The 27434-nt window shown below is 46.7% G+C and overlaps 1 protein-coding gene and 1 non-coding gene across 2 annotated transcripts in view; one reads left to right on the top strand and one right to left on the bottom strand.

The window, feature by feature from the left end:
- The window catches only part of DPH1 (diphthamide biosynthesis 1), a 410699-nt gene that overhangs the window by 373037 nt on the left and 10228 nt on the right, over positions 1–27434 (bottom strand). The gene's annotated exons all lie outside the window — the stretch shown is intronic.
- TRNAT-UGU (transfer RNA threonine (anticodon UGU)) lies at positions 14667–14739 on the top strand. The gene has a single exon. It is a non-coding gene; the product is annotated as a tRNA-Thr (tRNA).

The raw sequence follows: 27434 nt of genomic DNA, 5'->3' as shown, positions 1-27434 counted from the left end.
AGAGAGGGAGAGGAGAGAGGGAGAGGAGAGAGGGAGAGGAGAGAGGGAGAGGAGAGAGGGAGAGGAGAGAGGGAGAGGAGAGAGGGAGAGGAGAGAGGGAGAGGAGAGAGGGAGAGGAGAGAGGGAGAGGAGAGAGGAGAGAGAGGGAGGGGAGAGAGAGGGAGGGGAGAGAGGAAAGAGAGGAGAGAGAGAGAGGAGAGAGAGGAGAGAGAGAGGAGAGAGAGGAGAGAGAGAGGAAGGAGAGAGGGAGGAGAGAGAGAGGGGAGAGAGAGGGGGAGAGAGAGGGGGAGAGAGAGCGGGAGAGAGAGCGGGAGAGAGAGGGGGAGAGAGGGGGAGAGAGGGGGGGAGAGAGAGGGGGAGAGAGAGAGGAGAGAGAGAGGAGAGAGAGAGAGGAGAGAGGGGAGAGAGGGGAGAGGAGAGAGAGGGGAGAGAGAGAGGGGAGAGAGAGGGGGAGAGAGAGGGGAGAGAGAGGGGAGAGAGAGGGGAGAGAGAGGGGAGAGAGAGGGGAGAGAAGAGAGAGAGGAGAGAGAGAGGAGAGAAGAGAGAGAGGAGAGAGAGAGAGGAGAGAGAGGGGAGAGAGGAGAGAGAGAGAGAGAGAGAGGAGAGAGAGGAGAGAGAGGAGAGAGGAAGGAGAGAGAGAGAGGAGAGAGGAGGGAGGGAGAGAGAGGAGAGAGGAGGGAGGGAGAGAGAGGAGAGAGGAGGGAGAGAGAGAGAGAGAGAGGAGAGGAGAGAAGAGAGAGAGGGGAGAGAGAGAGAGAGGAGAGAGAGAGGGGAGAGAGAGAGAAAACAAAAAAAAACAGATCCGGATCGTGCAGCCGGATTCCCGCGTCCGGGTCGGACCGGACGCTGAAACCGCGCGGATCCGGATTTTTACAGTTCGGATCCGCTCAACGCTACTCCTGGGACATGTAGAGCAACTACTATTTTTCACCACTTGAGTTCTATTTTTGGACAGGAATAAGCGGGTTAAGCCCACTTTACATGCTACAACAAATCTAACGATGTGTCGGCGGGGTCACGTCGTAAGTGACGCACATCTGGCATCGTTAGTGTTGTTGCAGCATGTGACAGCTACGTGCGATTGCAATTGAACGTAAAACCGTTCATCGCATGCACGTCATTCATTTCCATAAAATTGCACGTCGGGTTGTTCAATGTTCCCGAGGCAGCACACATCGCAGTGTGTGACACCCCGGGAACGATGAACAGATCTTACCTGTGTCCCGCGGCTCCCGCCGGCAATGCGGAAGGAAGGAGGTGGGTGGGATGTTTACGGCCCGCTCATCTCCACCCCTCCGCTTCTATTGGCCGGCTGCCGCGTGATGTCGCTGTGACGCCGAACGTCCCTCCCACTCCAGGAAGTGGATGTTCGTCGCCCACATCGAGGTCGTATGGAAGGGTAAGTACATGTGACGGCAATTAATCGTTTGTGCGACACGGTCAACAAATTGAACGTGTTGCACGTATGATGGGGGCGGGTCACATCGTATGCAGAATTGAAAGGTGTAAAGCAGGCTTTATTATGGCAGGATCTGATTCGACTTATTAGTGTTCCTTTGGCAAACAGAATAAAATGTGCAACAAATATAAGGCTTCCATTCAGGCCTTGTCAGAACCCAATAGGGATATTCACTGCTGTGATTAATCCACACATCCACAAGTAAATTGGCATTCCAGATGTATCTACAGGTGGCACTGTATCCAGCATCGCAATTTGCATTGAGATTTGCACATAATTATTTGCAACACGCTTTGGTGAATATGACTGATGTTATCGAGAGTCCACCCGCAAGACGAATAAGAATTAACTAAACACATTTTTCTATTCATTTCTGTACGGTCCAGTCTAATGAGAGGCCTCACTGATGGGGAGTTATTGGCAAAATATTAGGAAAACTCTGCTGTATTCTCCAATAGCAAGATCTTCAAAGTATGGCGAAAGCCAAAAAAGAAAGGTATGGGAGGCAACATAAATAAAAGGTGGCAACCATGAACATGTGCTTCAAGGGTAAATGCCACAAGAATGAAAAAAAAATTAAATGCACATCATTGGACTTTCCAATCCCTATGTACCCAGTATATACTGTCATTACTGGGCAACATTCATTGCCTAGAAAGACGACATGCAATACGAGAATGTGGCTCTGCAAGAGATCTTATGGCTGTATCGAGAGGAAAGGTCCAATATAAGGGGATAAACACCCCAAGGTATAGATTTTCCTCACCTGCACACATCCGAATTAAAAAACAAAAAACAACATTATAATATAGGACATGTTATCATACATCGCCCCAGTCGTATGGTTCCTGGATTTAGAACAAAAATGAGCCCTGCGAGACCTAGAAATAATCTACATCACAAGCAGTAATTCATGTGTGGTAGTATAGTGCAATCCCATAGTTACAAAATACCACCATACAAGAAGCAAATATTATCACCATACACATACAGTCACTGAACAAAACCCACCAGCAGTACCAACACTATGAAGGGCAAATAATTCTGCCAGACCATGACCACATATTACCACTATACCAGATACTAGTTCTGAATGAGGCCTGCGGGCAAAGTAAGGGAATACACTTAAATCCAATGACTCAAGGGGTAACATCTTCATTGATTGATTGATTCACCTGCCGAGCCTGTCATGAAGATTTTGTCTAGCCAAGCTTTACTACCCACCTATTTTTACGCAAACTTGCCATCCATAGTGCCCCACACAGTAATAATCAACCACAGCAAAGGCTTTTAGCTCCACTCCCATCCTTGTAATAGTTTCCCCTTTAGGGCCAGAATAATGCCTCCTTTCTGAGTCTGAATTAGTATCTCTTTTGAGCAAACCCATACAGTAATAAGTAAAATATCACCTTTGTGTCTCCACCTTGTAATAATCCCCAATTCACAGTAATGCCTCCTTTTGTGCCCCCAATTGTAGTCTTATCTCCTTTGCACTCCTCCTTACAGTAATAAATCATAATGTCCCCTATGTGTCACCACTCTGTAATAATACATTTTTGTGCCCCCCCCCCAGTTAGTGATAATGCCCCTCCTTCTCCGTAATGCCCTCTTTTCTGACCCCCAGAACTAGTCTAAATCTCCTACCTAACTGCCATGACCAGTCCAGTTCAAGGGTTGTGCCTAATCCATTCTACGGCCTACGTGAGCAAATGACAGGGCAAAAACTATTCTTTGCTTTACCCAAGGAAAAGGGATGCCCACCTAGCGATCTTGGGCAAAATATACCTACTACATTTGTAATGCAATGGAAAAGCCTATTACACTACTTATCTTATAAACAGATAAAGGTTTTGTCTGGACGCAGTTGTGTGCCTTATACCTGCTTACGTCCTGGCAGGCACCAGATGATGCCACATTATTAGTGGACACACCTCTCATTGTGGTAGGAAAGATATCCTTTACTCTATCCTCACTGAAAAAACCTCCACCGTTCTGGTGTAACAGGTGAAAGCCGTCAGCTAGAAATGAGAGGACCTATTGAAATTCGGTTTAGGCGGGTTCAGTTGGACTGTAGATAAAGTTCTATTTGGGTCCCGGACTTGACTTGAACCCCAATAGAAGTCAATAATTGGGCAGTTCGGGTCTCCGTCCACATGCAGCCAGCCATAAACAGAGCACCTGCAAGAGCCCCAGTGCGAGTCATTCAAACACTGCAACTCTCACTGGGCCGAGGACGGAGAGTACCCGAGCACAGCGATGCTCGCTCAAGTGGTTTGCATATGTTAAGCACCCGAACTCCAAAAACTGATGTTTTAGTAAAGTCTGTGTTCCATACAAACACTGAACTTTACTTTTCAGGTTCTCTCATATCTAGTGTCGGCTTCTTCAGCATTGAGAGCAAAAGTAGTATCTGAATGTTTATACAAAGAACTGAAAAGCAGTATATTGAATTAAATTTAGATTATTGCAGTTTTTACATGTAAACTGTAGTAAAAATTAATAATTCTGTGTTTCCCCGAAAATAAGACACCGACTTATATTATTTTTTTTCCCAAAATATGTGCTAAGGCTTTTTTTCTCCTAAAAAAAGGGAGACCCCCCCACAGGAGAATCATACTTACCAGACCCCAGACGTTTGTGTCGCTCCCAGGTCCTCCCCTGCTTCCAGCCGGCACTCTCACACACGAGATTGCAAGCACATACACACATCAGATCGCGCACACATACAACATCCAGTAATACTGAATTGCTTCTGGCCAGCAGGGGGACCTGGGACGCAGTGCAGAGGAGCGCAAGGCGCTGCGATGGAATGCATCAAGGATCTGCGGTGGAACACCGCAGGTCCTTGCATTCAACTGCGTCCCAGGTCCCCGGAGCAGTACGGTATCACCAGGTGTGTGTGTCTTCCACCACAGGTCCTCAATGCGTTCCACTACAGGTCCTCCCGTTCGGGCTCTGGTGAGTATGATTGCGGGGTATTCTATGTTCTTCCTTCTCTCTTTTGGGAGTGTCTGGTTTCTATAATGAAGTGTCTTGCAGTATCTTTAAAAGGAAGGTGTCGTCCAAAAAAAAAAATTCAATAACTGAAAAAATGTAAAGTATTAATGTTTTGTTTAAATATTATTATTTGTTTTTAATTGAGCAAAATATAAAAAAATTAAAGTTTGATATTTCCACTCTTAAACACTAGGGGGAGCAGCTGCTGAAATCCTACTGTAGAACTACTGTACAGCTAGCTCACATTACAACTGCAGTTAATGTGGGTGGAATCTGCTCTCCTGTGTGTGATGTCACACCTCCCTCTCCCGCTCTAGGGGTTTCCAAAATGATAAGGGAAGATAAAGTTTAGGATCACAGTGTGGAGCCATTTTGTTGGTGACTGCAAAGTGATCCTAATGTCTAAAGTGTCACCTAGGACAGCTGCATAGTGCTCCCCACATAGCGCTCTGCACTCCCCGATCCAGCAAAGCTCTGCTGCATGCACGCCCGCAATGCTGTGCTGCATGCCCGCCCGCAATGGTCTGTTGCACGCGGTAATTCCCCCCGGCTTACGCATGCACAGTTCACCCTCGTGCGAGCCTGTGCTGTGTTTGCGCATGCGCGAGATTATGGTTGGTAATGTATATGACGTTCCCTGCATCATCCTCGTACCCGACCATAATCTCGCGCATGCGCAAATACTGCACCGGCTCGTGCGACGGCGAACTGAACGAGCCGGGGGAAATAACTGGATAGACGCGAGATTTGTCTGAGCAGCATGCATGATGACGACGGCGGTGTCATCACGTCAATCATGAAAGGAGGATGCTGAAGAAGGCCACAAGGAGGGACAGGAGACGAAAATGAGCACACGCCCATCTGAGCCCCACAGGTCATTAGCATATTTACCGGTCAGGTTTTATAAAGTTATATTCGGGGTCTGCAAGGTACACCTTCACAGAATGCAGCACAGGAGCTGCAGAAGGTGACACTTTTGGTTTCATAGTGAAAAAACTGGTGACAGGTTCCCTTTAAGGACGAAGCCAGTTTTGTATTTACTGCCCAGGCCATTTTTTTGCAATTCTGAACAGTGTCACTTTCACATGTTATAACTCTGGAACGCTTCAAGGATCTCGGTGATTGTCACATTGTTTTTTCGTGAAGTATTGTAGTTCAGGATAGTTATAAATTTGACACGATATTTTTTGCTTTTATTTGTGAAGAAAAACGGAAATGTGCCGAAAATTTTGAAAATGTCGCAATTTTCAAACTTTTAATTTTTATGCCCTTAAACCAAAGAGTTATGTCACTCAAAATAGTTGATAAATAACAATTCCCACGTCCACTTTGTATCAACGCAAGTTTTGAAACAAAATTTTAAGTTAGAAGGGTTCAAAGTTCATCAGCAATTTCTCATTTTTTCAACAAAATTTACAAAACCATTGTTTTTTAGGGACCACATCTCATATGAAGTGACTTTAAGAGGCCGAGGTGACAGAAAATACCCAAAAGTGACACCATTTTAAAAACTGCACCATTTAAAAGTACGGTACTCAAAACCACATCCAAGAAGTTTATTAACCATTCAGATGCTTTACAGGAACTAAATCGATGTGGAATGAAAAAAAATAAATGAATATTTTACCTAAAAATGTTGCTCTAGCGCCAATTTATTCACTTTTAGAAGAAATAACACAACAAAATGGAACCCAAAATTTGTTTCTCAGTTTCTTTTGAGTGCGCTGATACCGCATATGTGGTCAGAAACCTCTGTTTGGACAAATTGGAGGGCCCGGACCTAAAGGAGCAATATTTACATTTTGGACCAAGTAAAATATATCTTTGTACCGTGTTAGCCAGTAGAGATAAAAAAAATAGTTTAACCCCTTCACCCCCGGCCACTAAAACACCCTAATGACCGGGCCATTTTTTGCAATTCTGACCAGTGTCACTTTGACAGGTTATAACTCTGGAACGCTTCAACGGATCCTGGCGATTCTGAGATTGTTTTTTCGTGACATATTGTACTTCATGTCAGTGGTAAATTTAGGCCGATATTTTTTGCGTTTATTTGTGAAAATTTAGGAAATTTGGCGAAAATTTTGAAAATTTCGCAATTTTCAAACTTTGAAAATTTATGCCCATAAATCTGAGAGATATGTCACACAAAATAGTTACTAAATAACATTTCCCACTTGTCTACTTTACATCAGCGCAATTTTCGAAACAAATTTTTTTTCCGTTAGGAAGTTAGAAGGGGTCAAAGGTCATCAGCAAATTCTCATTTTTCCAACAAAATTTACAAAATAATTTTTTTTAGGGACCACATCACATTTGAGGTGACTTTGAGAGGCCTAGGTGACAGAAAATACCCAAAAGTGACCCCATTCTAAAAACTACACCCCTCACACTGCTCAAAACCACATCCAATAAGTTTATTAACCCTTTAGGTGCTTCACAGGAACCAAAGCAATGTGGAAGGAAAAAATGAAAATTTTACTTTTTAACACAAAAATGTTACTTTAGCCATAAAATTTTCATTTTTACAAGGGAGAAAAGAGAAAGTACACAATACAATTTATTTTGCATGTTCTCCTGAGTACGCCGATACCCCATATGTGGTAAAAATCAATTGTTTGGGCGCACGGCAGAGCTCGGAAGGGAAGGAGCGCCATTTGAATTTTTGAACGCAAAATTAGCTGCACTCATTAGCGGACGCCATGTCGGGTTTGAAGACCCCCTGAGGTGCCTAACCAATGGAGCTCCCCCACAAGTGACCCCATTTTGGAAACTAGAGCCCTCAAATAATTGTTCTAGATGTTTGGTGAGCACTTTGAACACCTGGGGGCTTCACAGAAGTTTATAACGTTGAGCCGTGAAAAGAAAAAAACAAAACGGTTGCTTCAACTAGGTAGCTTTTTTTTCACAAGGGTAACAGGAAAAAATGCACCATAAAATGTATTGTGCATTTTCTCCTGAGTACGCAGATACCTCATATGTGGTGGAAATCAAATGTTTGGACACACGGCAGTGCTCGGAAGGCAAGGAGCGCCATTTGAATTTTTGAGTGCAAAATTAGCTGCACTCATTAGCGGACGCCATGTGGGGTATGAAGACCCCCTGAGGTGCCTAAACAATGGAGCTCCCCCACAAGTCACCCCATTTTGGAAACTAGAGCCCTCAAATAATTTTTCTAGATGTTTGGTGAGCACTTTGAACACCTGGGGGCTTCACAGAAGTTTATAGCGTTGAGCCGTGAAAAGAAAAAAAATTTTTTTTTACCACAAAACGGTTGCTTCAACTAGGTAGCTTTTTTTTTCACAAGGCTATCAGGAAAAAATGCACCATAAAATGTATTGTGCATTTTCTCCTGAGTACGCAGATACCTCATATGTGGTGGAAAGTAATTGTTTGGGCGCATGGCGGGGCTCAGAAGAGAAGGAGCGCCATTTGACAGCAAAATTGGTTGGAATCATTAGCGGACGCCATGTCACGTTTGGAGACCCCCTATGGTGCCTAAACAGTGGAGCTCCCCCACAAGTGACACCATTTTGGAAACTAGAGCCCTCAAATAATTTTTCTAGATGTTTGGTGAGCACTTTGAACACCTGGGGGCTTCACAGAAGTTTATAGCGTTGAGCCGTGAAAAGAAAATTATTTTTTTTTACCACAAAACGGTTGCTTCAACTAGGTAGCTTTTTTTTTCACAAGGGTAACAGGAAAAAATGCACCATAAAACGTATTGTGCAATTTCTCCTGAGTACGCAGATACCTCATATGTGGTGGAAAGTAATTGTTTGAGCGCATGGCGGGGCTCAGAAGAGAAGGAGCGCCATTTGACTTTTCAAACGCACAGACGCAGTGCACTGATCGGCCGCTGCAGGACGCACGGTCGGATGCGATAAAAAAAAGCGTCGGGGATACGTAAAAAAAAAAGTCACGCCAAAAATTGACCATGGATGCAGATAAGTTATGTGCATCACTGATCAGCGCTTGTCGGGATGCACGGACGGATGCGATACAAAAAGCGTCGCAAATACGGAAAAAAGTCACGCCAAAAATTGAGCAGGGATGCCGATCCGTTATCTGCATCCCTAATCAGCGCTCGGCGGGACGCACGGACGGATGTGATACAAAAAGTGTCGTGAATACGGAAAAAAGTCACGCCAAAAACTGACCACGGATGCAGATCCGTTATGTGCATCCCTGATCAGCGCTCGGCGGGACGCACGGACGGATGGGATACAAAAAGCGTCGGGGATACGGAAAAAAAAGTCACGCCAAAAATTGAGCAGGGATGCCGATCCGTTATCTGCATCCCTGATCAGCGCTTGGCGGGACGCACGGACGGATGCGATACAAAAAGCGTCGGGGATACGGAAAAAAAAGTCACGCCAAAAATTGAGCAGGGATGCCGATCCGTTATCGGCATCCCTGATCAGCGCTTGGCAGGACGCACAGACGGATGAGGTGTAAAAATGGACAGGGGATACGGAAAAAAAAAAAAAGTTATACTCACAGTACCCAGAGGACTAGCAGGAGGATCACTGACCAGAAGAGCTGCAGAGGAACAGATGGCAGAGAGATGGACAGCTTTACAGGAGCAGCAGGCAGATCAGCAGAATGCCCAGGAAGGACCCAGCGATGGACGCAGATGTGATCAGGCCGGTGAAGACAGGTAAGAGGACGTCGGGGGAGAGCAGAGGGGGAGAGGGGGGGTGAGAGCAGAGGGGGGGTTGAGAGCAGAGGGGGGGGAGAGCAGAGGGGGAGGGGGGAGAGCAGAGGGGGAGACCGGAGAGGGAGCTGCAGAAGCAGAATAGAGATAATGGGGGAGGCAGTCAGATCGCGGGGGGAGCGGATCGGGATGTCGGGGGGGGGGTGGTTGGGGGGAGCAGATCGCGGGGGGGGGGGCACGGCAGGGGCTATCACGGCAGCGCACAGGGGCACCACGGGAGCGCGCACGGGCTGCAAAGTGAGCACAGTACTCACGTGCAGCAGCAGCGGTGACCTCAGCTACGGCGGCGGCGGCAGCAGCAGCGGTGGCGTGGTACCACAAGTACCAGCCACTGCACGCTGCAGACATGTTGGGGGAGGGCTCACAGGCCAGCACAGGCCTGGGGAGGGCGGCCACCGGCAGATCAGACCGCCCCACTGCACACTGATTGGAGCGATTGCGCGTCATAGCACGATCACTCCAATCAGTGCTGCAGGGGCTGGGGGCGACATGTTTGAGGTCCACCTATGATATGCTGCAGCAGCTGCGGCATCTCATAGCTGGATCTCACAGGATCGCACTAATTCGGGCATTATTTTTGCCGAAATTAGTGCGATCGATGTGGTTGGCGGTTCAGATTTGAACAGCCAATCACATCGATCGTCGATAGGGGGTGGCGATGCCGCCCCCCCTGGGGTCAAGCAAAGGTCCCCTGCTGTAAGAAACAGCAGGGGACATCATTTGAAAGCCGTTGCTATGGCCACGGCAATCAAATGAAGTTTAGGCTGTAAAATTACGTCCCTGGTCGTTAAGTCACGTTAAAATAGGACGTAATTTTACGGCCCGCGGTCGTGAAGGGGTTAAAAGAACAGAGAGTCCTCAGTGGTTGATACCTTTTAATGGCTAACTGAAAAGATGGTAACAATTGCAAGCATTCGAGACTACTCAGGTCTCTTCATCAGGCATGGTATAACACAATATCTGAAGAGTCACATATTTATACACAACAGGACATAGAATAGTGCAGAAAAAAAAACAAAAAAAAAAAACAAACAAGTTATATGAAACAGAACTATCACTATGGCAGGGGGCAAACTGTTGTGGCCATAAATATGGCTGCAGTTCAGTGTGAAAGTTTTATTGTCCTCTGATAAGGGTCTGGTCCGGGCTGTGATGCGCTCGGATGGTCAGAGGAGCACATCTTTTAACTGATGTAAAAAGACATGAATCCATGAGAACAAAGAGTCCTCAGTGGTTGATACCTTTTAATGGCTAACTGAAAAGATGGTAATAATTGCAAGCTTTCGAGACTACTCAGGTCTCTTCATCAGGCATGGTACCATGCCTGATGAAGAGACCTGAGTAGTCTTGAAAGCTTGCAATTATTACCATCTTTTCAGTTAGCCATTAAAAGGTATCAACCACTGAGGACTTTTTGTTCTTTTAAACAATTTTTTTATCTCTACTGGCTAACACGGTACAAAGATATATTTTACTTGAATCCATGAGACACATTCATTCCTTCTCTGAATGTGTCAAAGGTCATCATAAGTTTGTACTCCCAGACTCTTCTGTCTCTCTGGGACTTGAAGTTTCCTTTCAATACCAGCAATTTCATGTCCATGATGCTGTGGTCTGAGTTACAAAAATTTTTGGCCACAGGTAGATCCATCCTTTTTTCTCTAATTGTGTGGCGGTGAGAATTAGAATTAGAGAAAAAAGGATGGATCTACCTGTGGCCAAAAATTTTTGTAACTCAGACCACAGCATCATGGACATGAAATTGCTGATATTGAAAGGAAACTTCAAGTCCCAGAGAGACAGGAGACTCTGGGAGTACAAACTTATGATGACCTTTGACACATTCAGAGCAGGAATGAATGTGTCTCATGGATTCATGTCTTTTTACATCAGTTAAAAGATGTGCTCCTCTGACCATCCGAGCGCATCACAGCCTGGACCAGACCCTTATCAGAGGACAATAAAACTTTCACACTGAACTGCAGCAATATTTATGGCCACAACAGTTTGCCCCCTGCCATAGTGATAGTTCTGTTTCATATAACTTGTTTGTTTTTTTGTTTTGTTTTTTTTTACTGCACTATTCTAAGTCCTGTTGTGTATAAATATGTGACTCTTCAGATTTTGTGTTATACCATGCCTGATGAAGAGACCTGAGTAGTCTCGAAAGCTTGCAATTATTACCATCTTTTCAGTTAGCCATTAAAAGGTATCAACCACTGAGGACTCTCTGTTCTTTTAAACAATTCATTTTGGACCACAAATTTAGCTGAAATAGATTGCGGGCACCATCTTCCATTTGTAGGACCTCTAAGATACCTAAACAGCAGAAACCTCCCACAAGTGACCCCATTTTGGAAACTAGACTCCTCAATGATTTTATCTAGGGGTATTGTGAGCATTTTGAACCCACAGATACTTTACAGAATTTGATAACATTAGGCTGTCATATTGAAAATTTTCATTTTGTTTCATCTAAAAATGTTGCTTTAGCACTATATTTCTCACTTTTTCAAGAGGTAACGCCAAAACGTGGACCCCACAGTTTGTTAACCACTTTCGTATGAGCGCGCTGATTCCCCACATGTGGTCAGAAACCTCTGTTTGGACAAATGTTTGAGCTTGGAAAGCAAATTTGGCTGATAAAGATTGCGGGTACCATGTTGAATTTGTAGGGCCCTTAAGATACCTAAACAGAAGAAACCCCTCACAAGTGACCCCATTTTGGAAACTGGAACCCTCAAGGAATTTATTTAGATGTTTGGTAAGAAATTTGAACCCCCGAGGGCGTCACAGAATTTTATAACGTTAAGCTGTGAAAATAAAAAAAAAAAAAAGAATTTTACCACAAAATTGTTACTTCAAACCAAGTAGCTTTTTTATCACAATGGTATCAGGATAAAATGCACCATAAAATTTATTGCGCAATTTCTCCTGAGTTCGCATCGCAGATACCTCATCTGTGCTGGAAATCAAATGTTTGGGCGCATGGCAAGGCTCGAAAGGGAAAGAGCGTCATTTGACTGCAAAATTGGCTGGAATATTTAGCGGACACGTGTCGCGTTGGGAGAGCTCCTGGGGTGCCTAAACAGTGGAGCTCCACCACAAGTGACCCCATTCTGGAAACTAGATCGCTCAAGGATTTTATCCAGTGGTATAGTGAGCATTTTGATCCCACAGGTACTTCACAGAATTTGATAACCTTTGGTTGTCGTATTGAAAATTTTCATTTTATTCCACAAAAATCTTGCTTTTGCACCAAACTTTTCACTTTTTCAAGAGAAAACACCACAAAGTGGACCCCACAGTTTGTTTTCCAATATCCAATGAGTGCAGAGATACCCCACATGTGGCCAAAAACCACTGTTAGGACAAACAGGAGGGCTTGAAACGGAAGGAGTGCCATTTGAATTTTGAAAAAGCTGAAATAGATTACAGGAACCATGTCATATTTGCAGGGCCCCTAAAGGTACATATACAGCAGAAACCCCCCACAAGTGACCCCAATTTGGAAACTAGACCCCTCAAGGATTTTGTTCAGGAGTATAGTGAGTATTTTGAACCCCCAAGGGCATCACATAAATGTAGATGTAGCAGCAAATTTCTCACTTTTAGGCTGTGTGCCCACGATCCAGCAACACTGAGACTGCAGAGATGTGAGTGTTGTCCACGGAAGAGCGCAGCTGCCGTGACCGCGATCCAGGTGCGGGCTGCTGCTGACTTTAGTTCTATTCTCCCCGCTTCTCTCCGCAGCATAAATTGACATTCTGCAGCGCCAGATGTCAGTTTATGCTGTGGAGAAAACAAACACAACAGGCAGGAGATTTCTAAAAAATCCTTCCACTGCGCTTCTACTGTACAACACAGCATTTTGGATGCAGTGAAAAGACAGCGTCCAAAACACTTGAAACCCTGATCACGGGCATGCAGCCTAAAAAGCTAGGAAGAATGGATAGATAGATGTAAAACACATATATAATGTCTCCCTCCCTGCATACTCTAAGCTCGTACACTTTAGTGACTTTCATGTGGCACTAACGCATGTTTGGCCTTGTATTTAGCCAAAAAATGATTTAAAAAAAGCCACCATAGGGTCCCCTTAATTTTTGATAGCCAGCTAGGGTAAAGTAGATGTCTACAACCTGCAAACCACAGCTGTGAGCTTCACCTTGGCTGGTGTTCCAATTTGGAGGTCACCCCAGGCTGTTTTTTATAATTATTTTTAAATAAATAAAATAAAATATGTGGGGTTCCCCCCAAATTGGATTAACAGCCAAGGTAAAACTAACAGCTGTGGTCTGGTATTCTCAGGGTGGGAAGGTCCATAGTTAATGGCCGTTACCAGCCTTAAAATGGCAGGCCGCAGACACCCCAGAAATGGCGCATCTATTAGATGCGCCAATCCTGGCGCTTCACCCCAGTTCATCTCGTTGCCCTGGTGTGGTGGCAAATGGGGTAATACAAAGGGTTGATACCAGCTGTGTAACCACCTGGCATCAATCCCTGGCATTAGTGATATCACAACGTCTATCAGATACCCAACATCACTAACACAGTCCCTAATAAAATAAAAAAAAATACACAATGAAAATTTTTTATTTGAAAAACAAAAAAAAAAAACCTCTCCAAAGACTGGCCACACCGGGGACTGCGGGAGGACATTTATCTCTCATCTGACATGTTTGATAATGCCAGATGGGAGATGAATATTTTTTTTTTTTACCAGCGCTGCATTAACTTTCACATCGTCACTGTTTCACGGTTTGTAACGGCGATCATGTGATCAGGGACCGAAAAAAACCAACCCGGATCATGATCTCCAGGGTCTCAGCTACCCCTGGTAGCTGAAATCCTAGAGATTTTCCGACGCTGGGGAGCGCTATACACTTTTTCCTCAGCGCCATGAAAAAGGAATAAGTACCCTCTTCTGCCGCCGTTAAAAGGCGTATCGGCGGTCATAAAAGGGTATTCCCATCTCGAAGATCCTGTCCTAATATATAGTAGATGTAAAAATAATATTAGCAAATTCCTCCACTTGGAAATGTAGTATAGATCGCCTGATTCACTATGTGGCTTACCTCATGTGCAGGTCATTGCAGGAACTTAGGTACCCATGGTTACAACCAGGCATATAGTCACAAGTAATTAGTTAGTTGCTTGTGGTCGTAACCATCAATATCGAAGGTTCTGCAATGCCCTGAACATGAGGTAAGCAACTTAGTGAATCAGGAGAACTATACTACATTTCTAATTGGAGATATTTACTAATATTAATATTATTCCACCTACTGCATATTGGGATAGGATCTTTGAGCTGGGAATACCTCTTTAAGGTACGTCACAAAACATCTGATCAGTGATGTCCTCCATACGGCTCCTCCTAGTAGTTGTCCAGCAGGTTTTTATGAGTTGAATGTAGTTGTACCTTGCCTGCATTTCCACACAGAGAGGGTGGATGTTGACTCACAAGGCGTCCTGTCACTATGTATGTCTGGCTCCATAGCTCAGTGGTTAGAGCACTGGTCTTGTAAACCAGGGGTCGCGAGTTCAATTCTCGCTGGGGCCTCACCTCAATTTTTAATTGTATTATTTCAAAATGTAAGAAAAAGGTTTGGAACATTTATTCAATGCAAACTGATTATCAAAATTTTGCAGTTTTTTTTTTTTTTTTTTTTAAACCTTTGCAGTTTCTCTCTAATCGCTATCTTTTTTTTATTAATTATTATTATTATAATTATTATTATTAATAATACCGTTTTAATAAAAATATTGTTGGCACATGTGGATTTGTAGACTCGTCGTTGCTGTCATTTTCAGAAAGTTTTCGGCAGGCTGCTTATCATCAGAGGCAGAATTACAATAACAGGTAACTTTCTATACACAGCTGATAATAAAGGATCCACCAATCACAATAGGCGATGGCACAGCAGACCCTGCTCCCCCTCCCTTCACAGTTGCCTTTGCACATGCTCATTAGATGCTTTAATACAACAGATAGACATGATGGTCAGATCCCAACCCTATGTACATGTGTTATTTCTTGAAGGAAAAGGACGTAAGAATTTAAAAATGTCTCAACGGGTAGTGTAAAGGGTAGATTCTATTTATGTATTTTTTATATAGAATTTAATATGTACAGAAAAAATTGCCAAAAGTTTAAAAAATATATTTAACACACAAAAATATGATTCAACAGGTTATTTTCCTTTAAGTAGAGGTCTTAAGGTACACATTTTTATAAAAGTGTATATGGCCACTCACCAGAGTTGAGGACACAAGCAGCCACGTCATTATTCTGTAGCCACTGGACCACGGTCCCACTCCTACCTGCCGACATTCCCGATGTGTCTTCTGATCAGGAGACCAGTTGTGCTAAAAATCGGAAATCAAAACAGGCAACGGGCATGCCAGCAAGTAGGAGGAGGTTCACAGCTCTGTTACGGTGGCCCTGACATACAGACATAGCTGCTGGACCAGAGGAATTCGGATCGTTTTGCTTAACTCTACCACTTCTGCATCTCACAGGACCTCTTAAAGGGTCACCAGGTTTTTTTCTCCCCCATCTGAGAGCAGCATAATGTACAGAGTATATTTTTTTATTGATTACATCCTTGTACAATGCACATTACTAGTTGTGTACATAATACCATCATTTTCGTTTTACAAGTCGCACTGGATTATAGGACGCACCCCAAGTTTAGAGGAAAAAAAAAAAAAAAAAGGTTAAACAAGAAAATATGGGGTCAGTCTTATAATTCGGTGGTGTCTTAAAGTAAGGGGGGTTGGGGAAGCGGGGTCACAAGAGGTAGGGGCGGTGGTAGAGTAGGGTGATGCTGCAGGCAGTGCAGCGGGTGCTCCGGATGCTCGCTGCGGGCGCTGTGAGGCAGGAACAGCCAGAAAATGTCGGTGGTGCGGGCTTCAAACAAATGGCGCAATGATGAGCCAAATAGTCATCTGCGCACGTGCCACCTCTGGGCACTATTTTCCTTAAGGCTCTGTGCGCACTGGGAAATGGAATTTTCTTGAGAAAATTCCGCATCCTCTCAAAGATTACCGCACTCGCGGTAAAAAACCGCGGGAAACCGCACCCGAAAACCGCATGCGGTTTGCCGCGGTTTGCCGCGGTTTTACCGCGGTATTGTTCGCGGTATTGCCGCGGTTTTGCCGCGTGCGGGTTGGGATGTGCTTTATTGCATTCACTGCAATAAAGCACATTGAAAAAAAAAAAAAAAAAAAAAAAAGTCATTTAATTCTGAGTAGATAGATAGACAGAAGAATAGATAGAGGGATAGATAAACTGACAGATAGAGGGATAGATAGATAGATAGAGGACAGATCGCTGCATTTCCCACGGTCGGCAGTGAGTTCACATTACCGGCCGTGGGAAATGACCGATAATTACCTCTCCTGTCTGCTGCATTCAGCCTGTGTCTGTGACACATCGCGGCTGGATGTCAGCAGTGCAGGACGCAGGAGCCGGAGCTGTGTGGATTACGCCGGAGCTTTGGTGCGGGAGGGGTTAATAAACTGGTGAACGAGGCTTGTTTGTTTTATTTAAAATAAAGAATTTTTGGTGTCTGTGTTTTCTTCACTTTACTTACGGGTTGATCATGTCAGCTGTCACATAGACGCTGCCATGATCAAGCCTGGGGTTAATGGCGGTGGTCCCCCATCATCATTAACCCTTGTATTACCTTGTCACCACTGCTACACGGTGGCAAGAAGAGCCGAGGACACGCCGGCAGTGCCGCATATTGCATGCGACAGTGCCGGGGCAGCTGCGGCTGATATTCTCGGCTGCCGGAGGGGGAGTGAGGCGGGGGACATTACCCCTGCCCCTCTCCCTCCCCAGCCTGAGAACACCGGGCCGCCGCTGTGTGCTTACCTCGGCTGGACGGTAAATATGCAGCGGAGCCCACGTTCCTTTTTTTTCTATATTTCCGTTTTCTTTCTATGTGTGTTCTATGTGTCTGTGTCTATGTGTTCTATGTCTGTGATGTGTTCTATGTCTGTGATGTGTGTGTTTACTCTCTGCACGACTTCCTGTTCCTGTAATGACATCACTTCCCTGCAAAACCGCAAGCAAGTGATGTACATTACCGGAGGTAAACCGCAAAATACCGCAGGGAATAACGCAGGAAAACGCAGTGAACCGCACAGAATTTGCTGCCTGAGTTATTCCCTGCGGGATTTCATGATTAACATTGAGTCAATGGAGTGAAATCCCGCAGCGATGTGCGGAAAAGAAGTGACATGCACTTGTTTTTGCTGCGGGATTTCCGCAGCAAAACACGCAGCTGTCAAATTCCGCCCAGTGCGCACAGGATTTTTTTTCTCCATAGGATTTGCTGGTGATTCACTGCAGAGATGTTATGAACATTTTCTGCAGCGAAACATGCAGCAAATCCGCGGCAAAATCCGCGAAAAATCCGGTAAGTGCGCACATAGCCTTAGTCTGTTGCTGAGAGATCAATGGGCTAGAGGCAGCGTGTGCGCAGATAAGATCTTGAGCAGAGAGCTGAGTCTGTGCAAGCGCCGACTCCAGGCTACATTAATTTAAGTCCGCACCGCTGACATTTTCAGGATAGCCTCTGCCTCACCGCCCGCAGCGAGCACAGCGCACCGCCCGCAGTGAGCACAGCGCACCGCCCGCAGCGAGCACAGCGCACCGCCCGCAGCGAGCACAGCGCACCGCCCGCAGCGAGCACAGCGCACCGCCCGCAGCGAGCACAGCGCACCGCCCGCAGTGAGCACAGCGCACCGCCCGCAGTGAGCACAGCGCACCTCCCACAGCAAGCACAGCGCACCTCCCACAGCGCACCGCCCACAGTGAGCACAGCGCACCGCGCACCGCCCACAGTGAGCACAGCGCACCGCCCACAGTGAGCACAGCGCACCGCCCACAGTGAGCACAGCGCACCGCCCACAGTGAGCACAGCACACCGCCCACAGTGAGCACAGCGCACCGCCCACAGTGAGCACAGCGCACCGCCCACAGTGAGCACAGCGCACCGCCCACAGTGAGCACAGCGCACCGCCCACAGTGAGCACAGCGCACCGCCCACAGTGAGCACAGCGCACCGCCCACAGTGAGCACAGCGCACCGCCTACAGTGAGCACAGCGCACCGCCCACAGTGAGCACAGCGCACCGCCCACAGTGAACACAGCGCACCGCCCACAGTGAACACAGCGCACCGCCAGCAGCATTGCCCCACAACCATTTTCTTCCACCCCAGTAAGCTACATTCATCTTGTAAGACTCATCCCTCATTTTCCTTTCAAAATTGTGGGAGGAAAAGTGCTTCTTATAATCCAAAAAATATGGTATATACTTTCTTGTAACTACGGTAATAGTACAGCTTTCAGATAGCTGATGTCTAACACATAGGACAGACGTATGGAGATCTGAGCTACATAGTGTAAGGCCAAGTTCACACGTTCAGTATTTGAATGATATTTTTTTACATCCGTAATTGAAAGCCATAATGAAGAGAGGATAAAAATAATAGAAATATATGCACCACTTCTGCACCTATGAGGAAGGTAGAGGTACCCTTCTCGCAGGTGGGTGCCATCCAGAAAAGAAGAGACCGTGTATATATCCCTCACCATTGTAGTATGAATCAGATGCTGAAACAGTGGAAGGTTTCCCTTCTTCAATAAATCACCGCACTCATGTACGGCCGATTCTTCACTTTTACTCTCTTCTGTGCTACAAGAATTAGGACTCATCCACTCTGACAAAACATGGCTGCTCTAGATATGACCATACAATACATCATTTATAATTATGAGGGGCTATTGATAAGTCTTTGGCTTTACTCAAAAAGAAAAGAGAAAGGATGATGAAATTTTACATTTATTCCACATATTCTCCACTGATGTCAGCACACGTCTTACATCGGCATTCCAAGTTCTGTTAGCCTAGTAAAAAGAAGGATTTTGGTTGTTCCTCAAACCAGGCATCCGTATCAGCCATGGCATCAGAAAAGGTGTGAAATTTGGTACCCTTGAGGTGTTTCTTCAGGTTTGGAAACAGATGATAGTGGGAGGGAGCTAGATCTGGTTAATAAGGTGGGTGGTCAACCAGCTGGAGGCCCAGCACTGCCATGGTTTTGCCGTGGTTGCTTGTGCAGTGTGAGCAGACGCGTTGTCTTGCAGGAACAAGATTCCTTTGGACAGCTTGCCGTGCCTTTTGACCTTCAGAGCCGCCTTCAATTGATCCAAACTTTCAATACCTTGCATTGATGGTGGAACCCTTTTGAAGGTAGTCCACTAGCAGCACACCCTCCTTATCCCAGAACACAGACGCCATCACCTTAGCAGCGGAGTTTTGCACCCTGAACTTCTTTGGACGAGGAGAACCACTGTGCCTCCACTATTTTGTCTGCTCCTTGTTTTCAGGGTCATACAAATAAATCCAGTAAGTTCTTAGCGCGGAAACGTTGACAAATAGCCTGGGAAGTTTTCACTTGCATGCTTCTCTGATCTGTTGTCAAACATTTGGGGACCCACTTTGCAAATACCTTCCTCATGTCCAAATGTTCATGGATAATGACACAAACACGTTCATGCTATTGCTTTAGCTGAAATTCGTCTATTCTTCAGTATGAGGCTGTGCACAATATTGAGAATCCAGGACGTTCCTCATCATTGGTGCTGAAGTGGCCCCTTTGAAATTTGGCAAACCGGTTCTTAACTTTGGAATATGAAGGGAACTGATCCTCCAATGTCTGCGACATCATCACCATGAATATCCTTGCAGACGTTCCTTGCGGAAACAAGAATTTTATCACTCCTCTGCTCTCAGTTGCTGTGAATATCGCATTAGACTCCGCCATTTTGTTTTCCCGTGTGCGTAGAACACTGTTGCCATAAGCAACAAAAACAAAATTTTGAAAACATATATTAGACATATAAGGCTTTCATGTGATGTAACATTCGTTACCATAGAAAAAAAAAAAAAGAAAATCACAAAGCCAAAGACTTAGCAGGCCCTCATACTTGTTCCTGGTCTTCTCCATGGTATGGTAAATACTTGTGACCAGACATTATGCAGACGGCTGAGGGTCACACAGGAAGGTATTGCAGGCCACATGTGGCCCTTGGGCTGAAATTAGCCCACCACTGCTGTAGAGCTTCATCTCACCCATATCTCGCTTCCCACCTTTTCTAATTAGTCATTTGAACCTACAGGCTTCCAGCCATTCCTGTTATATGGGTATCTCCATTTTGGATATACAGTGGTGGGTAATATCTATGAGTCCTGGCCCCATTCATAGCTAAATAATAAACAATTCACATCAAAATCTTTATAGTTATAGACAGATTTGGTGGCAAACAGCATTTTTTACAATAGTTTGTCGTGGTATCCAACCGTTCCAGAAACACAAAAAATGGTAATTATATACAACTGTGAGGTTATGTACACCTTAGGCTAAGTTGACACTTCCGTTATTTTGCATCAGTCACAATCCGTAGCCTTGAGGAATTACGGTATCCTGCAAAATATTTTGCAGGAATCCTGTTTTTCCCCATAGGCTTCTATTAGTGACGGATTGTGACTGATGATGCTGCGTTGCATCCGCTGTGTCGCGGTCAGCTGTTTTTTAACTGACCGCTGGGCGGGAGCAACGCAGCATGTAACGTTTTTTGAGCACCGCGATCCGTAGGATTTCGCTGTGCATGCGCTCTCTGGCTCCCCTCCCCCGTAACCAGGATAAACATCGGGTAACCAAGCAATGCGCTTTGGTTAGTTACCCGATATTTACAGTGGTTACGGGTGCAGGGAGCCCGCGCTAAGCGGTGTATGCTGATAACCAAGATAAATATCGGGTAACCAAGCAAAAAGTGCTTTGCTTTTAGTTACCCGATATTTACCCTGGATACAGTGTGCAAGGAGGCAGACACTTCACCACTCGGCTCCGCCCCCTCCCGCACTGCGCATGTACACACAGACACACAGACACACACACACACACATACATATATATATATATATACAAGTGTAAGACCTGTTAACATTTACATATATAGGTTAGAAGACTGTGGACCTTTCCTTGTTATGCTGCCACCTGCTGTCAAAACAAAGAACAGCGGGCACAAACCCCCTGCTGCTTGATTTACTTGGTACAGTCCTGAACAGGATGTGAAGAGGAGCTAGTTTTGTTTGGTAGCTGTTTATGCAGAGAAGTGTGTGTTCAGACGTGCTGAAGAAGGCAAGGCCGCATTCTGCCCTGCTGAACAAGGTCCAAGAACCTGAGTGTTGCGTGACATCTCCCCAAGACACAGATCCAAGAAAGGATGGATGTGGAGCGAGGTGCCAGACAGCACGGGCAAATTACAGATCCGGGACAAAGACTGAACTTTAGAGGTGTCTGCGGCAGAATACGGGCCCCAACGGTGACGAGGTACCCCACGCTGAAACCTGCAGTTAAGTGTGCACACTACTTTTAGTTAGGGACAGATAGGAAAAGACTCTGCACTGTGTTATACAAGTAAGGTAACAAGGACCCTGCGGTTTTTTTTTGCTTAATAAGGATTTTTGTGTTTTGCTTTTGGGAGTACAATCTGAGGCTTCCCACCCTTGACAAGCTATTCAAAGTGGTTGTATGTATATTACATTATATGTACTGCTGTGCACCTTCCCGCTTTTCTTCCCCTCCTTTCCTGCACTATTCCTCCACCTGTGTTGTGCAATATGTTATTAAATTTGCATTGATTAACCCCCGTGGTTTCGTGCAGTCCTTGCGTATCCTGTTACCTGCAGGTTATTACATTTGGCGTAGTCGGCAGGATACGCAGGCTGGTACGGAACAATGGACGGACAGGGGGGTGTCGCTGATGGAGGTGTTCTAATACAACCTGATGGGGGAATACCAGCAAGGCAGCTGTCCCTGGGGGCTATGCTGACCCATATACCAAAATTTACTGGCAACAATGTACCTCTCCATGACTGGGCGCAGAGAGTGAGGGGCATGTTGAGAGTAGCAGGAGTGACTGCAGAAAATCAAGGGGAGATACTGTTGATTGCCCTTGAAGGCCATGCTCAAGAGACTATTCTATTGTGCCCTGAGAGTGAACGAAAGACGTTAGAGCAGGTGGTGAAGATTCTTGAGAGAGTGTATGGCGGGAAACCAGAAGCAGGAGATTTAGAGGCGCAACTGTTCTACAGGCTGCAGGGTAAAGAAGAAGGTCTGCCACAATACGCAAATGCACTCCAGAGAATAATGAGACAAATGCTTACAGCAGAGCCAGAGCTAGCACAAACCCCCGGTTATGCTGACCGTACCCTACGAGATCAATTCCTCCGTGGGTTACATAACCCTAAGATCAAAGGTGCCCTCCGTGAACGGCTCAGGGTAGAAAAAAAACTAACTTTCCAGGAAATATTGGAAGAAGCAGTCTCCCGCGCACAAACTGAAAATTGCGACCCGGAGAACACCTAGGGAGAAGTTTGTATGCATAAGATAGTCCCGGGTGAGAAAAACCGAGAACCGAGCCAACTTGAGGCTAAAGTGGATCAGTTACAAGAGACGGTTACTGCTCTACAAGAGTTGCTGAAGAATATGCAAGCCCCGGCGTCAGAAGTAAGAACGACAGCACCGCGGCCAAATACCCGCACGCATACCTATCAAGAAGAGAGGGGACAGATCGAGCAGAGACGATCGAGACCCGCTGGAGAGTTCCAGTGTTGGAACTGTGGAAATCAGAACCATTTATTCTGACACTGTCCGGAGAGGAAGACGTCTCAAGAAAGACCGCCGTTAAACTAGTGCCTCCCTCCATGGATGGGCACATGGCGTGGAGACCAACTGAGCTTAGAGAAAACCAACGCCCTGAAGATATAGCAGCCAGCACGCCGACGATCATGGCCGAATTTGAAGGGAAAGAAGTAAGATGCTTGATGGATACTGGGTCCCAAGTGACCACCATGCCAGAACAGTTCTTCTACCAACATTTTGGACAAACTGTATCCATTGACAAAGGGGCACATATCAAACTGAGGGCTGCAAACAATCTTCCCATTCCGGTTGTAGGGGGTCGTGTGGATGAACATACGTGCATGTGGCCAGAACTTAGGCAAAAAAGGGATTGTGTTAACGGAGGGCCGGTACGACAGAGAGGTGCCGGCTATCGTGGGTATGAACGTCCTAAAAGAATTAGACCAGTTGCTCTTCAACAAGGGGGGCTGTGATTACTGGAAGACGACAGTTGCTAACAGGCCCGCCCAAAAGGTCTTCCAATACCTTATCCGTGCCCGAGGACTGTGGAGGAATGGTGGGAGCCGCTACCCGGTGGGGAGGGTTCGAGTCCCAAGATAGACAACAATTACTCTACCTCCAAATCGTGAAACAGTCCTCACCTTGCCAGTTGGAGCCCACCGTACACTCGAGGGGATGGAGGTGTTGGTGGAGCCTTACCGTGGTGAAGAGAACGGAGATGAACCGTTGGTGGCTCGCACTTTAGCAACAGTAAGAAATGGAAGAGTCCCTTTCTGTTGCGTGAACACCGGTGAACAGGCCTACACCTTGACCTCGGGAGTTGTTCTGGCCCATGTCTACCTGGCACCTGAAGAGGTGGCGACCGCAGAATCGATTGAATTGCAGCCCATGGCAGGGAAAGCCTGGACTTGGGCTGTTTCTATGGAAAGAAAAGAGGAACCCACTGATCAGTGGAACAGTCGCGTCATCTTAGGGCAGATGGGAGTGGACCTGAGCCCCTTCGCTTCGGAGCAAGCCCAAGCCATAGAAGACTTTATTTGGGAGAATCAAGCCACGTTCTCCCGTCACGCAGAAGATTTTGGCTGTACTGACAAGATTCAGCACGAAGTACCCACGGGAGATGCCCCACCGATCAGGGAAAGGTTCAGACAAATACCCCCAAAGTACTACCAAGAGGTGAAAGAGCTCTTGGCGCAGATGCTGAAGAGCGGGGTGGTAAGAGAAAGTCAGAGTCCTTGGGCTGCCCCAATCGTGCTGGTCAAGAAAAAGGATGGGTCTACCCGCTTCTGTGTTGACTACCGCAAGCTTAATGGATGCACGGTTCGTGATTCCTACCCTCTGCCCCGGATAGAGGAGTCCCTGTCGGCACTGGGAAAGGCACGTTACTTCTCCTCCCTTGATCTGGCCGGCGGATATTGGCAGGTCCCTGTGGCAGAGAAAGACAAGGCCAAGACCGCATTTATTGTACCCATGGGACTCTTCGAGTTCAATCGCATGCCGTTTGGACTAAATAATGCCCCAGGAACTTTTCAGCGCCTCATGGAAAGTTGCCTTGGAGACATGAACTTCGAGGCTACGTTGATTTACCTGGATGACATAGTAGTGTATTCTGCAACCTTTGAAAAACATCTAGAAAACCTGGCTCAAGTGTTTCAGTGGTTACGGGCCCATGGGCTTAAACTGAAACCAAAAAAATGCCGGATCTTTCAGGAAGAGATTGAATATCTCGGACACAAGGTGTCGGAAGCCGGCGTACAGCCCTCCGATGGGAAAGTGAGAGCAGTGCTACAATGGCCCACACCCAGCACAGTGCGGGAGGTTCGAGCTTTCCTGGGGCTAGCCGGATATTACCGTCGCTTTATCAAAGATTTCGCGAAGGAGGCAGAACCTTTGCCCGAATTGCTCTGAGGGACTGCTAAAGGACCAAAAGCACAGAACATTTGCTGGGGACCAAGACAAGCAGAAGCCTTACACCGATTGAAAGAGGCCTTGGTTAGCGCCCCTGTGCTTGCCTATGCAGACTATAACCTCCCTTTTCGGTTGTATACAGACGCAAGCCTCTACGGCCTGGGTGCAGTACTGGCCCAGGTACAGAATGGTACTGAACGGGTGATTGCATATGGAAGTCGGACGTTACGGTAAGCCGAGCGCAACCCCGAGAATTACAGTTCCTTTCGGCTGGAGTTACTGGCACTAGTATGGGCAATAACCGAAAGGTTCTCGGAATATCTCACGGGAGCCCAAATTGAAGTCTATACGGATAATAATCCCCTGGCTCACATCTCCACCGCCAAACTGGGAGCAATGGAACAGAGGTGGCTGGCACGACTCTCCAGATACAATTATCATGTGCAGTACCGCTCCAAGCATGAAAATCAGAATGCGGATGCCCTTTCTCGTGTTACCAACGAAGCCCCAGTGGGGGAGAGAGATGAACAGTTGGAGGAAGACGAAATTCCGGACTTCAATAAATTCACCGCTCAATTGGTAGAGGCTCGTATGCTGGAAATTACGTCGGGCACGACATCACGCCTGCTTGGCCAAACCAGAGAGGAATGGGTGAAAATCCAGTCATCTGACCCAGAACTGCTTCAAGTGAAAGAGTGGGTGATCCAGCAGCGCAAGCCTAGAAAGGAAATACGGGCCACGCTGTCGCACGTGGCCCTCCAGATTCTCAGCCAGTGGGATAAGCTGTCGGTGCAAGAAAGGATGCTGTATCGGAAGGTGCACCTAGCTACAGAGTTGGAAGTGCGGTGGCAAGTAGTGATACCCCAGAAGATGGCAGTACTATTGGCCGGAGAGGCGCATGAGAAGGGAGCCCATTTCGGACCGGACAAGACTTACCAGTGGTTGCAAAGAATAGTATACTGTCCTCAGATGCTTCGGGCAGTAGAGAAGGCCTGTAAACTGTGCCGTTCCTGTGAGTTAAGTAAAGCTCCCCCACAGCGAGCACCAGTACAGACTATTGCAACCAAAGAGCCATTGGAAGTACTCATGATCGATTATCTCAAGATTGGCCACTCCCACCGGGGCTATCAGTTCTGCCTTGTGATGACAGATCACTTCTCCAAATTTGCGGTGGTGACGCCCACCAGAGATCAGACGGCTGAATCAGCTGCTCGAGCCATCAGTGATGACTTTATCCGGGTGTACGGCTGCCCCAAAAGAATACATTCCGACCAAGGGGCTTGCTTTCAGGGCGGTGTCATGAGAGAGCTGCAAAGGATTTACGGAATGCAGAAGCCAAGGACTACGCCTTGTCATCCACAGGGCAACGGAGCCTGCGAGAGATTTAACCGGACCCTCCTACAAATGCTACGCACGTTAGAGGATGATCGTAAGAATCACTGGCCCGGCTATCTCGCAGAACTGGTGTGGGCGTACAATAATCGTGTCCACTCCACCACTGGGTACACCCCGTACGTGCTACTGTTTGGAAGAGCCGGAAGAGGCATTGAAGATCTAAACCTGGCTCCCCCCGAGATCAGTGAAGGTCAGAGTGTGGGTTCCTGGGTCGACTGTCACCGTCGACGGCTGGAGACTATCCATCGAATTGTCACCAAGCGGCTGCAAGAAAAGACACATCCACAGCGGAAACCTGTGTGTGAAACCCCGTTCTTGCCAGGGGACCGAGTACTAGTTGCAGAGAAGCATCCGAGATACAAGTTGAGCGAGCGCTGGAAAACAGAGCCTTACATTGTGATCAGAAGAATCTCGCCCCACGGATCAGTATACGAAGTGAGAGGCGAGCAAAGAGGCAGCACCCTCATCCTGCATCGCAATATGCTGAGGCCCTGCTTTTCAGAAGACAGGACCAGACAAAGTACCTCGGAGACGGTGCCCGTGCCCGTTCCTGTTACACTCGAAGAGGGCTCTGACGATGAAGAATGGTGGCGGGCCCCGGCCAACCCAGCAGACTGGGAGAGATCGACGCCCCCATCCGTTCAAGACACAGGTGCCACCCCTGCAGAGCAGGAGTCACCAATCGCCAGAGATGGGGACGAGAATACTGTACTCCCTGATACGGCGCCGACGTCTGGTGACTTAGCCGTAGTACCACGCCGGACTGAGCGGGCTAATGCTGGTATTCCCCCTGATCAGTACTTGGCAGATGAATTTGTGTGTTCTGTCACTGGATCCTGTTTTAAGACATTGGCTCCCAAGCAACAGGTTGTGAAGCAGGGCAGGAGTTGCCACCGTGTGCCCCTGTGCAGAGCGCCTCAGGAAAGTATCGGCCGGGACGGCCGAGGTTAAAGAGGGGGGAGAAATGTAAGACCTGTTAACATTTACATATATAGGTTAGAAGACTGTGGACTTTTCCTTGTTATACTGCCACCTGCTGTCAAAACAAAGAACAGCGGGCACAAACCCCCTGCTGCTTGATTTACTTGGTACAGTCCTGAACAGGATGTGAAGAGGAGCTAGTTTTGTTTGGTAGCTGTTTATGCAGAGAGGTGTGTGTTCGGACGTGCTGAAGAAGGCAAGGCCGCATTCTGCCCTGCTGAACAAGGTCCAAGTACCTGAGTGTTGGGAGCT

Source organism: Anomaloglossus baeobatrachus, chromosome 2 (genome assembly GCF_048569485.1).
Source record: "Anomaloglossus baeobatrachus isolate aAnoBae1 chromosome 2, aAnoBae1.hap1, whole genome shotgun sequence".
Taxonomy (NCBI): domain Eukaryota; kingdom Metazoa; phylum Chordata; class Amphibia; order Anura; family Aromobatidae; genus Anomaloglossus; species Anomaloglossus baeobatrachus.
Note: the sequence above shows the minus strand (reverse complement) of the source record. Positions and strands in the feature narration are given on the sequence as shown.